The sequence below is a fragment of the Dama dama genome, chromosome 9 (assembly GCF_033118175.1).
Source record: "Dama dama isolate Ldn47 chromosome 9, ASM3311817v1, whole genome shotgun sequence".
Lineage (NCBI taxonomy): Eukaryota > Metazoa > Chordata > Mammalia > Artiodactyla > Cervidae > Dama > Dama dama.
This window is the reverse complement of record NC_083689.1, coordinates 96421796-96436777: the sequence shown is the minus strand read 5'-3', so window position 1 is coordinate 96436777 and position 14982 is coordinate 96421796. Positions and strand designations below refer to the sequence as shown.

At 38.9% G+C, this 14982-nt stretch overlaps 1 long non-coding RNA gene and 1 other non-coding gene across 2 annotated transcripts in view; both read right to left on the bottom strand.

Annotated features, from left to right (window-relative positions):
• LOC133062698 (uncharacterized) overlaps nucleotides 1-14982 on the bottom strand; it is a 340159-nt gene that overhangs the window by 51468 nt on the left and 273709 nt on the right. Inside the window, exons 5-6 of the long non-coding RNA XR_009694238.1 lie at nucleotides 8801-8875; nucleotides 4955-5066 (exon numbers count right to left, since the gene is read on the bottom strand). This is a non-coding gene — a long non-coding RNA (uncharacterized LOC133062698). The remainder of the gene's footprint in view (nucleotides 1-4954; nucleotides 5067-8800; nucleotides 8876-14982) is intronic.
• On the bottom strand, nucleotides 2671-2742 carry TRNAC-ACA (transfer RNA cysteine (anticodon ACA)). Its single transcript has one exon. It is a non-coding gene; the product is annotated as a tRNA-Cys (tRNA).

Below are 14982 nucleotides of genomic sequence, written 5' to 3'. Positions count from 1 at the left end.
AAAAAGCCTTTTTCGCAGAGGGACCTACACTCTATTTTGAGGCACACATAACTTCCAAAGTGTAGCACAGGACACCTGATTTGAGAAATAGCGACCTCTGTGTATCTCTTTCTCACAACTTAAATAACTTGAAGTAAAAATTTGCCTTAATTATGGGACTTAGAATCATCATTCTCAGCAAATGAGCCTCCAACTTAAGATAATGAAGACACGGGATCAAAATTAGACCAGGCCCTTTTCTATAAAGCAGTTACTCAAATTGTAACATGAGTCAAAATTTTGGGTTCCAAAATTCTGAAGACTTCATGACTTCATTCAGGAATCCTAAAAACAACTGTGGTCATCATCCATTAAAAATGCAACTTTCACAGTGTTCCACAGACAGGGAGATAAAAGTCCTTTGGGCTGATTTATTTTCATTAGTGCCTTGCCAGTAAATATGTAAACAATTTTAAACCAGGGCAATGCACATGCTGAGCATAACAAAACCCATCTTAATTGCTGCTCTACCAAGGAAAAGAACTCTGAGTACCTTGTCAAATAAATAAATGATCTATGTCTTTTCTTGTCACTTCTCTTTTCGTCAGTAAGTTTAATAAACAAAATTGATGGTTTTGGAAAGAGTTTTAGGTCAGTTCTTCCAATTGTAACATTCCTTGACTTAAATATCAGTTACCGCAGCATTCCAAACTTTGAAGCAAAAGCTGTTTCCTGCATTTATTTTGACACATATCATAAAGCAGCATCAATAACGCTCAGCCCATCAGCCCTGGCTGGAGTTTTTCCTGATACATGCCTGCTTTTGGTTTATACTTTTCCTCACTTCACTCCTCCCTCCTGCCAATCCCCACTTTGTCCCAGAGCATGACTCATTAAGCTCATGGTAGAATACTTCGCTGTTGCTGTTGTTGTTGTTTTAAGTCGTTTGATGTCCGCAACATAATCTAAAAGGAAATGCATTTTATTTCACCTAAAAATTTGAATTAGAATCATGAATAACTGAAAAGGTTTAGCAATGAGCAAACACACCTAATGTATACTTTTTTTTTTTTTTTCCTTTTTGGCCGCACCACGCTAGAGGCATGTGGAACTCCCCGGCCAGGGATCGAACCTACGCCAGGGTCTTAACCCCTGGACCACGAGGGAAGTCCCAAACTAAACATGCCTAATATAGAAGAGGAAAGGTTAGAATAAACTCCAATAGTTATAGGAATAGAAAAATCATAGTCTGTAAAGATATATGTAGGTATGTGCTAAGTCAATTCAGTTGTGTCTGATTCTTTGCAACCCTATGAACTGTAGCATGCCAGGCGCCTCTGTCCATGGGATTCTCCAGGCAAGAATACTGGAGTGGGTTGCCGTGCCCTCCTGCAGGGGCTCTTCCTGACCCAGGGATTGAACCCACGTCACCTGTGGCTCCTGCACTGCAGGCAGATTCTATACCACTGAGCCACCAGGGAAGCCCCATAAAGATATATACTAGTGATTTGATGGTGAATTTATCGAGATGTAAAACAAAAGCAAAAAGTAATTAAAACAAAAACAAAAGAAAAACCTTAATTTTCACCTGCTCCCAAAATAAAATATTCCTGAAATTAGACACTCTTCTCCCATCACACATCAATCAATGCCTACTTTTGTAACTATCAGAATAACTGAGTAAGATTCCAACCACAGATCTATACATGGAAACATGGTTGGCTTTTACCCTTAAGAGCTACAGAAGTAATGATTCTCGAATTTGGAAACTGCTAAGAGAGGAACACAGTAAAGATAGGCACAAGTTGCAATAACCTATTAGTATCAGTGACAAGAGAGAAAGAAAAGATACCCCAAGGGAAAGAAAATTCAAAGACAACGGAAAAAATGTGGGGAATTTAGTTTCCATCTGGCTCTTTGTGAATTGCTTTCATCTTTAGATTAAGCCCCTTGTTGTGTCTGTTTGTATTTTGTTTCTGAAATGATTGATAACATAAAGTCACTTAAATAATATCACTTAAAACATACTGAAAGAGGAGGAAAATATACAGTAGTTTTGTGCTCTGGAGAAGGTGACCAGAAGGGTCAGTGAACACATCTGTGTAAAGTGACTGGAAGACCAGTGACTAATTTTACATTCTGTTCCCAAAGTTTTGTCTCTCACCCAGAATTAGTTCAGAGATAAATCAATCTATTAGCATTCAAATAAGACTGGAAGCTGTGTTTTTTTAAAAAAAAATTAGAATTTATAGCAGCACTTTCCTGATTTGATCACATCCCACCCCACCCCGTCCCATCCCAATCCCAAGGAATTCCTGTGACTTGCCAGAAGTAAACTGCATTTCTCTCCTTCTTTCTAACAGGTGCATATTTCCTAGCCACTCCCATAAAATGTTAGAGGTAGGCAAAATGACTTTGATAAAGTTTATACCAAAAAAATGAAATTTTACAGCATTCCTTTGAAATACATTGTCAAAGCCTGATTTTAGATTTTAGACATTCAAATTATTACAGTTCAAATACTTGCAAGGGGACAAATGCAATCTTTTCCATTGAAAAATCCTTAAGTAAAGTCGCTCAGTCGTGTCCGACTCTTTGTGACCCCATGGACTGTAGCCTTCCAGGCTTCTCCCATGGGATTTTCCAGGCAAGAGTACTGGAGTGGGTTGCCATTTCCTTCTCCAGAAGATCTTCCCCACCCAGGGATCGAACCCGGGTCTCCCGCATTGTAGGCAGACGCTTTACCGTCTGAGCCACCAGGGAAGTCTTTGAAAAATCCTTAATCCAAAGCAATTATTCATTTTCCCTCAACCTTTTTTTCCAAATAATTGAATTACACTAGAAGCAATAATGATAATTTTTAGCTCCTATGTATTAGGCATAGTGCTATGTGCTTTACATGCATTATCTTTTTTAAACTCCATGACAAGTTCAAGAGACAGGAACTTTTATCATTCCCATTTTACAGATAAGGAAACTGAGGCTTGGAGAGATCGCTAATTTGCCTAAGTTCACACAGCTTTATCCACAAGAAAGCTAAACCAGGATGTAAATTCTGCTCTGTCATACCCCACTGCCCATACCCTTATACTGAAGAATTTTACAAAAGTAATAGGTATTACCACCTGCCCATAAAAGAAGAGTATAAGCATTCTAATCTGAATGTATAAATGCTAAGCTAAGGTTAATGCACAGGAAAATGTAATAAATAGGTGAATACACTTTAGGTGACTATAAGATCTGAGAAATGCTTCGATAATTTGAATCCCACACCCGTCCTTATTGACTAAAATACCTTTTTTTAAAAAAAAAAAGCAAATGAGATTTCAAATACACTTCTATCCCACTGACTATTTCAGGGTGTCCATTTTACTTTCCCTATACAGATGGAGCTGTAATGATAAAGGGATAAAGCAGGTGGACAACAAGGATCTGGGCATTCAACCTATTTATGTGCATGTGTGCTAAGTCGCTCCAGTCGTGTCCAACAGTTAGTGACTGTATGAACTATAGTCTGACAGGCTCCCCTATCCATGGAGTTCTTCCTATAATTTCAGTTTTAAGAAAAATCTACTCAAATCTGGGCATCAGATAAGTGTTTTAACACATTTGGTTTTAGGAAGCGAAAGCTAAATTCAAAGCCAGGGCTACACAGGGAAAGCACTTGTCTAACCACTGCACTGGTGAAATTCAAAACGTACAAAAGGGTCTCCTGCTTGAAACATTTTCTGCCCTTGCCTGGATATTGTCATTACAGTTCATCACACTGACCAAAATATCCACTAGATACTGATTTCAGAAATTCAAATGACACTAAAAGCTGTTTGCTCTTTAGTATAAACTAGCTTGATTTGATTTCTTTCCTTTTCAACAGAAATGGGAGCTTCTAGCTATTCTCAACCCTGGCTGCATGCTTAGAATCATCCACAAATATCTGAAAATAATGCAAATGCCTGGGCCCCACCCCCAGAGATTGTGTGGTTCTGGGTAAACTAGGACCTAGGCAGCAGTCATTTTACAAGCACCCCAGCTGGCCCTGGTATGTGCCAGGCTTGAGAATCACTGGTTCAGACACTCTCTGCCTCCTGTACAAAGAAGTAATAACATTTGCTGACCATGTCCGTATTTTCTGTGGTTTCCATCCTGGAAAGATTAAACTTTCTCACAGTAGGCTACATTAAGGGAGAGAGAAACCATCACAAAATCTACTCTGAAATAAGAAACGAAAGTTGTGTGGAAAGAAGGTTCAAGGGGGGAAAGTCTGTTTTTGGTGATTTAAAAAGAAAAAAAAATACATGCTATCTGATTTCTTTGGGATACAGGAGACATGATTCCATTTTCTTAAGTAATCCTTTAAATATGATTCACTTTGAACTACATACTTCTTAACTGCCTCTGTGTCTTTATCAAGTTTACCGCAGCTGCCATATGATAAGAGTCAAACCTTAACCGGCAGACTCCAGTCATTCTGAGACCACTAGAATTTTGACTACAAAGTAGGCTCAACAACCAACAAATTCAATTGCTATTTCTTTTCATGACATTTTATCAATTGTACAGATCTGCAACATGTGAGTCAACCTGGATGCAATACCTATATTTCAGGAATCTAGGTCAGAACATTATTATTACTGTAAGAGGTTAAAAACAGACATCCAACGTCACCTAAGGTTCTTACAGGAAAATTTCACATATAAAATAACTCTTTCCATTAAAAGGTGAAACTTAGAAGAATTAACAATTAACATTCTCTGCTACTAACTTTCTGGTAAGCTGTCAGTAGCCACTTAATCGTAAGTTTTATGAGGGCAGAAACAATTTCTCACAGGTTTCTGCATGCTCCAAACCTAGCACAATACCAAGCATATAGTAGGTACAAAGTAAATGAGTAATATTCATTAAATAAATGAATGTGTGCCTTCTGACTCGCTTCAGTGGCATCCGACTCCTTGTGACCCTATGGACTGTAGCTTACCAGGCTCCTCTGTCCTTGGAATTCTCCAGGCAAGAATACTTCAGTGGGTTGCCATGCTCTCCTCCAGGAGATCTTCCTGAACCAGGGGTAGAACTCGTGTCTCTTACATCTCCTGCATTGGAAACAGGTTCTTTATCACAAGTGCCTGCTGGGAAGCACTGTAAAATATATGATAGTACTGGAACTCACAGAAAACACAGGCTAATGATTATAAGTAAAATGCACTCTTGGGCTTTTTTCCCTCTACCACAAAAGCTACCATTGCCTTTATGAAATCAGTAACCATATATTTAACCTTTTTTTTTTTTTGCCACTTTTTCCTATGAACTAATGGAAAAACTGCTGAAGAGAAGCTTTCAGTGAATGTCAGATAAAATTCCCCCAGAATCAAGTAAGAGTGTATGGAGACCAGACACAATCTGCATTCATCCACCTATTCTTGGACTGTAAGCTTACATTCCACTCCTATCTCTAACACAGAAATGAAGTAGAAAACAACATGAAAAAGAGTATACTCTTCAACTTGGCCTCATAAGTGATATTAAATGCCAGCGTTCTTAGTGCTGAAATCAATCTTTGTCTAATGAGCCAGAGAACAAACCAACTGAGGCATTTTTCAGGTTCTTTTGGAATGAAGTTACTCATCACATACTTATATTCATTAGACTTAGGCAAGAGGAAGACCCTTGATTATTATACCACATCCACTTACCTCTGAACCATAGTTGAGCTAGCTAGGTCTGGGTTTCTCTCTAGAGAGAATGATGACTGGTTGATGTCAGTGACACACCAATTCATCTTATCTCATCTTTTACTTTCAGAGACCAGGAATAAGTTTCCAAGACTCCTTGTATAGTAAGTATGCATTTTCTTTAGTTTTATTTAGAGTGTTTCTGAAAGGTTACTACTATGCTTCCTCCTTCTCATCCCCCTTCCAGTGAATCTGGGATTCTTGGACAGAAAAAAAGCTATCAAAAATGTGACTGGATGAATTTTCTAGGTGCCATCCATCCCAACAGGACTGTAATTTGGAGTAATTTATTAAAATATCATTGGTACTAACACATATGCCATAAAGAACTTTATTAAGTAACTTACACACCTTTCTAAAATGACTTTACAATTATGCCATTTATTGATAAGCTTTTAATAAGTTATGCCTTTAGGAAGAAATTAGCACAACTGGAAACTGGTTTATGGTCCTGCTCTATTTGTGCACTGATGATAGTGTAGAGCAGAAAACAGTCCAACAAAGAGCAGGTGTTCAACTTTCAACAGGTAGGAAGCCTTAGTAAGCAGTTAGATTACTGGCTCTGAGCTCAGATCAGTTGGATAAACAAAGATCCACCCAAGTAAGGAAGGACTGCTCTGCAGTTTTTCTCTGATCTTCCATTAATCAGTACCATATTCTAGAAGTTGGGTTTCCAAAGACAGACATAGTCCCATTCTTCTCCTCAGGGTCATCCCATATCTACACTGTTGTTGAAGCAGGGGAGCCATAATTCAGAAGAGGACATTTTAAGAGGACATCCTGATGCAGACTAGCCACTACCTATCTTATATTTAACCTACTCTTTTATTATTATTATTATTTTTTACCAAAAGAGCCCTGCTTTTATCCAGGGTAGCAACAAAACCTTGCTTAAAAACTACATTTCTTTGCCTCTCTTGCATTAGAATTGAGCACGTGATACCATTTGGCCAGTGAGAAATAGAAGTTGCTATTAATGTGTCCTAAAGAGCTCCTTAAAAGGGGAGGCAGACTCAGGAGGCTTGCACTCTTGTTCCTTTTGGCTTTTCCCATTTTTCATGCCTGCAGTGGGAACACTGGTGGCTGTAGCCACAGTGGCCACCTCCAGAACCTGAAAATGAGGATCACGCCTTCAGGCAGAGGAGACACCTGGAAGGTCCTGGGTCCCTGATGAATCCGCTGAGTCACCACCGAGCTGTCTACTGCAGGGTCTCTTCTATGTGAGAGAAAAATAAACACCTTTCTGTTTTAAGCCTTTAGTTTGGTGGTTCCTATTGGTTCATAGCAAAATATAATTTCTGACTGAAATAAGTCCAGTTCCAAAGTTTATCAATCATAACATAAGAGGACTTGAAATCATGTCATTTGAGAAAGGTTGAAGGAACCGGTGGTCATGGAATGGATGTGACAGTTGGACTATGAAGAAAGCTGAGCACCGACGAATTGATGCTTTTGAACTGTGATGTTGGAGAAGACTCTTGAGAGTCCCTTGGACTACAAGGAGACCCAACCAGTCCATCCTAAAGGAGATCAGTCCTGGGTGTTCATTGGAAGGACTGATGTTGAAGCTGAAACTCCAATACTTTGGCCACCTGATGGGAAGAGCTGACTCATTTGAAATGACCCTGATGCTGGGAAAGACTGAAGGCAGGAGGAGAAGGGGATGACAGAGGATGAGATGGTTGGATGGCATCATCGACTCGATGGACATGGGTTTGGGTGGACTCCGGGAATTGGTGATGGACAGGGAGGCCTGGCGTGCTGCGGTTCGTGGGGTCGCAAAGAGTCGGACACGACTGAGTGACTGAACTGAACTGAACTGAAGGAACTGGGGATTTACATCTGGAAAGAAGGAAGTGGAAAATATAGAAAATAAGTATATTCAAAGTTGTGAGTCACTGATGTATGAAGAGCCACAGAAGCCAAATTAGAAAGGATGAGTGAGAACAAGAGGAGCAGACTTCAGCCCAAAGTAAAAGATTTTTCACATAATAAGATCATGGATGGGGTTCCATCAGTGGAAGGGTTCAAGTATTAGGATGAATGTCTATTCCACGGGAATACAGTAAGGAGAAGAAAACACTAAATGGGGTAGTTGGGAAGGGTGATATTTACTTACATTTCCACACTCAATCCAGAGAGTCTATAAATCTGTGAGTTCCTAATACCTAGTCATCAATTCTCTCTAATATAACAAAAAATTTTCTGAATGCCTGTGAAGGGGATTTTATTGCTTTCCTCTGTTTATTGTGTTTAATTCACCTAACGTATGCCATCCGTAGGCCTCTTTCAAGGACAACTGCCTTTTCTCCTAATTTTGGAAGTGTCTTTTGCTTGTCAGAATTTGAAAAGAAATTCATTTGCAGCTAGAATGGACTAAGCAGAAGTTAGACATTCGTTGCATCTTAACTGCACGCCAAGCACTGAGCCATGTGCTTCAGATTCATGACCTATAATTTCACAACAATCCTATGAGGAAAACGGTTTCATTGCTTCCATTTTTAAAGGAGAAAAATAAGACCCAGGGAGTTTAAATAATTTTTCAAGATCACATAACTAAGGGTGACGCCAGAATAGAACTTGGCTATCAGACTCTAGAATCCCATACTCCGGACACCTATTCTATATCTGGCTTCAAAAAGACATATGTACATCTAAGGATCATAGTAAAACCAAAAGTGAATTACAGGGACCATAAAATCAAAGTATGAAGTCAAATACACTTTGTTTTTTTAGTATTTATTTTTGTAAATTTATTTATTTTTAATTGAAGGATAATTGCTTTACAGTATTATGTTGGGATACTGAACCAGGGTTAGAACTACCAAACATCAACATGAATCAGTCACAGGTTTATCCTTGTCCCCTTCCACTTGAACACACCTCCTTGAATATTTCTTTACCTATACTTTCTTCTTTTACATTCAATGTGACTTTATCCTTGTCTCTAAATATCACCTGGTAAAAAACAAATCTGAAATAATGCACATTAAAAAGGCATATGGCAGCTATATGACAAAGGGCAATACTTAGTCTCTGGATAAATTGGTGAGGGGTTATAAGGTCAGCCTTTCTCCACAAACAGCTACACTTACCTTTGTAAGCCAAAGCAGCTCCAATCGGAATCTTCTCCCATCAATGACTGAGTGGAAGCCCACAGATTAAAAAACCTTGAAAGTATAAAAACACACTAATTTTTCACAACAAATCTGACAACAAAATTTAAAAGCCAATATTTGAAATTAACTCAATATTTGAAAAACAAAACACCTCTTTTGCAAAGGGCCTAAACTTTTCTCTCACAGCATCGTTAACACAAGAATAAGAATGTGTATGAGCTGGCACAGTATTTCATCATGAATCCTTGTTAGGACTTAAAACCTGTCCCTTAAAAGCTGAAGTAACTGCTTAGTTGTTTTTTTAAAAAATAGCCACTGATATTACAGCTGAAAGAATTAAACATCACTTTATTAATTTTATTCTAACCTATTTTTTTCTGGTTTTATTTTCAAGTCGTTTTGAAGCTCTATCCCATTTTGCCACTTGTTCGGATACACTCTGATTCTGCCTTGCATGCTGATCAGTCAAGATAAACTCAGGATCAGAACTCTGAAACGGCGGACTTCAAATATGTCCAGACATATGCCGTGCGTTTCATCTCACAAAAGCCTGGCACATTCTGCCCTGCCTCACCATGGAGACCATCCCATTTAGGGCAGCCTGTGCCATCCTGATTACAGACACGGAGACCCCGATGGTCATAAATACGATTTTCCCACTCTTTACATTCAATGTGCATCAAGTAGTTAAATAAAATATACTTTGGGATTAGGTCCAAAAGGAATAAGGAGCAAAGAAGAGAGAGGCAGGAAGAAAGAGAGAGAAAGAGAGGAAGTAAGATTTGTAGAGATAAAAAAAAAAATAAACCAAGGTGAAGCCAAGAAAGTTTGGTGATGGTTCTCATTTTTTGGCAGGTGGATTTATGGTGTTAATGGCAAAGAGCAGAAAGCCAGGAGGAAGTCATCACTGACCTCAAAGATACATGCATCAATTACTGACTTTGGTAACTATGTCTCCTATAAGCAGTGGCCCTACCTGTCACCACCAAGGGGTCTACTGTGACTGAGCCTGTAAGTTAGGAACGTCCTTCCTCCCGTCCCCCAGCCGTGTGTCTCACTTGGCCGCTCTGAGGGCACAATCGCCTTGCTCAGAACAGCCAGGGTAGTGGTAGTTTTCTCTGCACATTGCACCTTGGCCCTTTGCTCTCATAAGATAACCCTGCAGGTGCTGTTCTTTGCTTAGACTATCAGCATATTTAAAGGAGTTGCATTTTCCTAAACGACCAAGCATGCAAGGGGCTGTGAAGTTATGATAGTTGACAAGCAGTTTTTCTGGGGGCAAAATAATAGGAAGGAGAGAAGTCAGGTCTCCTTCCTGCTGCAGCCCAGGACCCAGCATGGCTGCCATCCCAAGAGGGAAAGAAAAATCACTGATCAAACTGTGTCTGCTCTGCATGCCAGCTGGACATTGCATCCTTTCTCTCCATCCTGAGTGTGTGAGACAGGAACATGCTGACACACGTGGACAAATGCTCGTTCCAAGTTCCACATTATAAACAATAACTCCTCGGCGATTCAGAACTAACCACTGCAACAACACAGGGTCCTCCAAGATGCAATCATGCAATCAAAGCAAGCAAGTAAACAAAACCTTCTGGGCAGCCAGAATACAAGTCACAATATTCCTCTTCCAGAGCTGGACAGTGTCTCTCAGGAAAGATTGCCAGAGCTTTGCCCAGAATCCAGCTCATTCTAATTAAGGCCTAGTTCTCAGCAGCTTGGCTATGCGGTACTACAGCCCACAGAGATCTGAAACAGAGAAATGAAAGCATGTGCACTGCCCAGGCAAACGTCCTGATGGTGGGACAGAGGCAGCCGGCTTTCAAGGAAAAGGCAGAGCTAGCAGCAGCACACAAGCAAACCAAAACCAGTAACAACATAAGACAAAAATGCAGGAGAAAATTATCTGCTTCAATGACTTCCGTAATACACTGCATAGCACAGTAAAATAAGTCATATTTTAACGGCAATTCTCAATCATCAGGAAACATACAAAGGTTCAATACTTGGTGAAAGCTGAGGAGTTTTAACATTTTTTTTTTAAAAAGTTATGGCACTTCAATAGGTAAAGTTCCATTTTCTGGAACTCCCAAGTAATTTTACTGAAATGATTATACACCAGTATTTATCTTTAAGGTACATAGTTATTAGCCACCTAATAACCAGTCAGGGCAAAGCCAAGCCAGAAAAAGGGAAAACTGGATGAAAATATCAAATTCAGATTACCACGTAGCAAAGCTGCCCATGTGAGAGAGGTGGGTGGAGGCTTAAAAGAGGCGGATGTACTGAGAAGCTTGCCCTGAAGACAAGTCTCACTCTTCCAGAGCATGGTGGTGGTTATTCATGTGCCTACATGGCCGCGACCACGCAAGTGGAGCAAAGAGGGAGGGTCATTCCTTCTACACAAAGAGCTGAAATAGTAGCATGGAATTCTAGCTGATCTCCAGGTTAGGAAGGCAGATTTCCAGGATCCACTCTTGGATATGCTAGTGTGGAACGTCTGTCTGGATCCCTGGAGTCTGCATCTTTTAAACCTTGGCCAAGCTTGGTCCCACTGACCTGGGATGCTGCGGTCTGGGGAGGGACTCTGAGTGCCTGAACCTCTCAGTTCTGCGCCTCCCACCTGAGGAATCGCTGACCCAAAAGGCACGCAGTGCTGCCTCGGGGGCACACTCTGTTCAGCCTGCCTCCCATGTGAACACACAGAGCCCACTGTCTCCCAGGAGAGCCCAGTGAGACTCCGAGCTAGCACCCTCAGATTAAGACAGAATAAGGAACATAAAACTAGCCACAGCTGGTTTTTTTCATTATTATTATAAGGTAATTGATCCCCACCCTCCACCACCAATGAAAAATATCTGAAAAAAAATTAAAAGGAGATTGAATATTTTACTGTATCAAAAGCAGTTATAAGAAAAATACAGCTTTGGGTTTTTTTTTTTAAGTTTCTTCAGGAAACTGACACTGGTGATCAGAATGTTCCAATTCTAACCACTTTGTAGCCTTCCAGCAATCTGTTTAATAAGAATAAAAGCTCACACTTAGGTACTGCTTAGCCTGTTTATCCCTCAATCATTTATTCAGGTGTTTGTACTCTCTATTTGGCTTCATTCTTTAATGAATCTCTTTCATTTTATTTTATCAATTTAATTTCTCCACAGAAATATTACAATCTCCCCAACTGCACAGATTTTTCAAATACAATCACACATAGACCAAGTCTTTAAAATAAAATGAAGCAGTAGTAATGAATTTGAATATACATACAAAGCCTTCCAGAATGGATAGAACCAAAGCCTGGCTATGCTTCTTTGGCATTTCAGCCATACTCATTACCTTTATGGTCTTTTTCCATTACATAGAAAGCAAACATTGATATCTCTGAGCACACAGAAAATTTCTTCTGCACAAACTAAGTAAACTTTACTGTCAATGAGGGCAGCTTGTTTAACCTCTTCCCTTCTATTGCTAAACAGGTATACTACGTAGTGTGAGACTGAAGGGAAGGAAAAGATTAAAGTTTACAGTATTCTGTACCTTTCTGCAAGATCCTCATGATGAGTGCTAGAAAAGGCAAGAATAAAGTGCTTGCTTGATTTGTCCAGAGATGCTATGAAAGTTTCTGCACAATCATTAGATTCTAGCTCCTTGGAGGCTGGGATGGTGGCTTTTCATCTCTGATGTGTTTAAAACTGTAACAGCAGGATTGGTAAATTTGGGATTCTATCCAGTTTCTAGAAGTTTCCAGCTCTCTTCATTAAATAACACTCTTTACATCATTACTGCATAGAAATACCCTGAAATTAAGTGAACTAAAATTCTCTAGACCTTAGTATGGCTTCTAAACACACTACTATATGAATATACGTTTGATGAGTAGGCTAGGTTGGGCTCAGGGGAACAATGAAAAATATTTCTCTGGAGTCAACTGAAATAAATCTTGAGTGGATTATCTGAACAAAAATGAAAATCAGCTGTTATCCTTTCCCTTGATTAGTAGATATATTTTACATTTATTCTAAATAATCTACAAAGTTCCTTCTTCTACATATTGCCATCCCCACTTCCTAAAACATATCCTCTGAGGCTATATTTACTACATTCATAGAGGCCTTACCCACACAGTCACTCAGAACATATTTAATCAAGGAATGAATACACACCATTTAAAAAACTCAACTGCACATCTCAAGTATCGAAACAGAAAGATTTTTACAATTTAAGGAAACTACCTTGTGTCATTGTAGGAGAGAGTGCAGGTTTTGCAGTGATAAGAACTGGGTTAGAAGTCTCGGTAGAGGCTAACTAATGTACAAGCCTCAAACATTCAGCTTTCCCATCTGTCAAATGAGTTAATACTATTTGCAGAGTTTCTAGAAAGATTAGAAATAATATCTGGATATCTCTAAGCACAGTGTCTGCATATATCATTTTAATGACGATGACAATGAGTTTTTCCTTAAAAAATAATACTAAGAGCACATTATTTCCATCATTTTGCATGTCCCAACTTTTTCTATGCCAGGTAATCCTACTAATATTTTATTTTGTTTGACATAATTTCCCAGAACAGTAGAGTAGCATATTCAGAAGAAATAAGAAAACACACTCCAAAGTAAATATAAATAATTCTTAAATCTTAGAATATTACTGAATTCCAGTGTTTGGAACTGTACTGAGAGTTTTTCTTTATCCATCAGGATTTTTGGATTGCGAGAAGAGAAAGTTGAGTCAAAATGAATTTATCAGAAGGATACAGGGTAGTTCACAGAATTGGAGGAAATGCTTTATAATCTGGCCTTGGAGGAACTGACAGAGCGAGGTCATTCTGGAGATCAGGGTAGAGGAGCTAGGAGTGTGCTTTAGGGCAGCCAGGCGGATTGTTCCAACTCTAACCACTTTCTAATCTTCTGTCACTCTGCTTAGTAATAAAGTTCACACTTGTATACTGCTTACCCTGTGCCAATAATGCTTTTAAGTACTATGCATGCATTAAGTCAATCCTCACTTAATGAGGATTTATGAGACAGGGTAATTCTCAGGAAAAAAGCAAAGTCTCATCAGTGTAGCTTGAGTCATGTTCATCATGTAGTTGAGTCATGCATCGGGTAAGGACGTATCTTACCTGATAGTCTCACCAAGGTGAGATGGAATAGCCAACGCCATGGTAATTTTAGCAAAAGAAGGGTTAAGTGAGGCCAGGCAGATAAAATCCACAAATATCTACTACATTTGATAGAACCCATATGCCTGGCTCTGAAAGATTCTATGTCTCTATTTCTAGTTGGCAAAATATTTTCTATTAGTGATATGCACTGACGAGCATTTGGAAAGTTCAAAAATAAAATGCCTATTTCCAGAAGTGGAAGTTATGTTTTGTCTTCTATTGTATATGTGGATAGAAATACAGAAATACTCAAAATGAGTATATGATTGCACACTGATTCCAGTGATTAATAAAATTTTTAAAAATATGTATTTAACAACAACAAAAAGAAACTGTAGATTCAGTCAAGTTTAGCATTCCTGACTTCATTGGGTCTAAGAACCATAGAAGAGAGAAGAAAATTCTCTCTCCATTACCCCAGGATTAGCGAGATAAACATTCTCCCAATCTCTTGTAAGCCCCTGGTAAAACAATCCCTTCACTGAGTTACTCAAATAAACGAGACTCCCATTGCCAGAGAAAAAAAAGACATTCTATTATCCCGAGAACTTACATTTTGAAAAATCAGTTCTGATGTTTGACCTGAAAAAGGAGGGAAAAAAGCAGTTGCTGCCGATAAACTATATGTGAGGTTCCTGCAGGAGAGTAGGAACAAAATCAAAAGTTATGTTATAAGTGAAAAGAATAAACAGTTGAATTCATTTCAAGAGTAGTCCCCATTTGTTTCTAATCAGAACCTGATTATCATTACTACCATTTGAAGAATCTTAGAAACATGAAGAAACCTTAAAGTTTTCAACATATGAAGAATAATACAAAAGTTGTACAATGATAATTAGTATCCTTTAAGTTCAAGATGATATTCCTTCTTTGTTTAGTCATTACATGCTCTATGAAAGCCTGTGACATTCAAGTCAATAAGATAATGTTAAAAGAACTAAAGAACTAGATATGTGAATCAAAGCGTAAGTGCCTCACATCCCCTATTCTT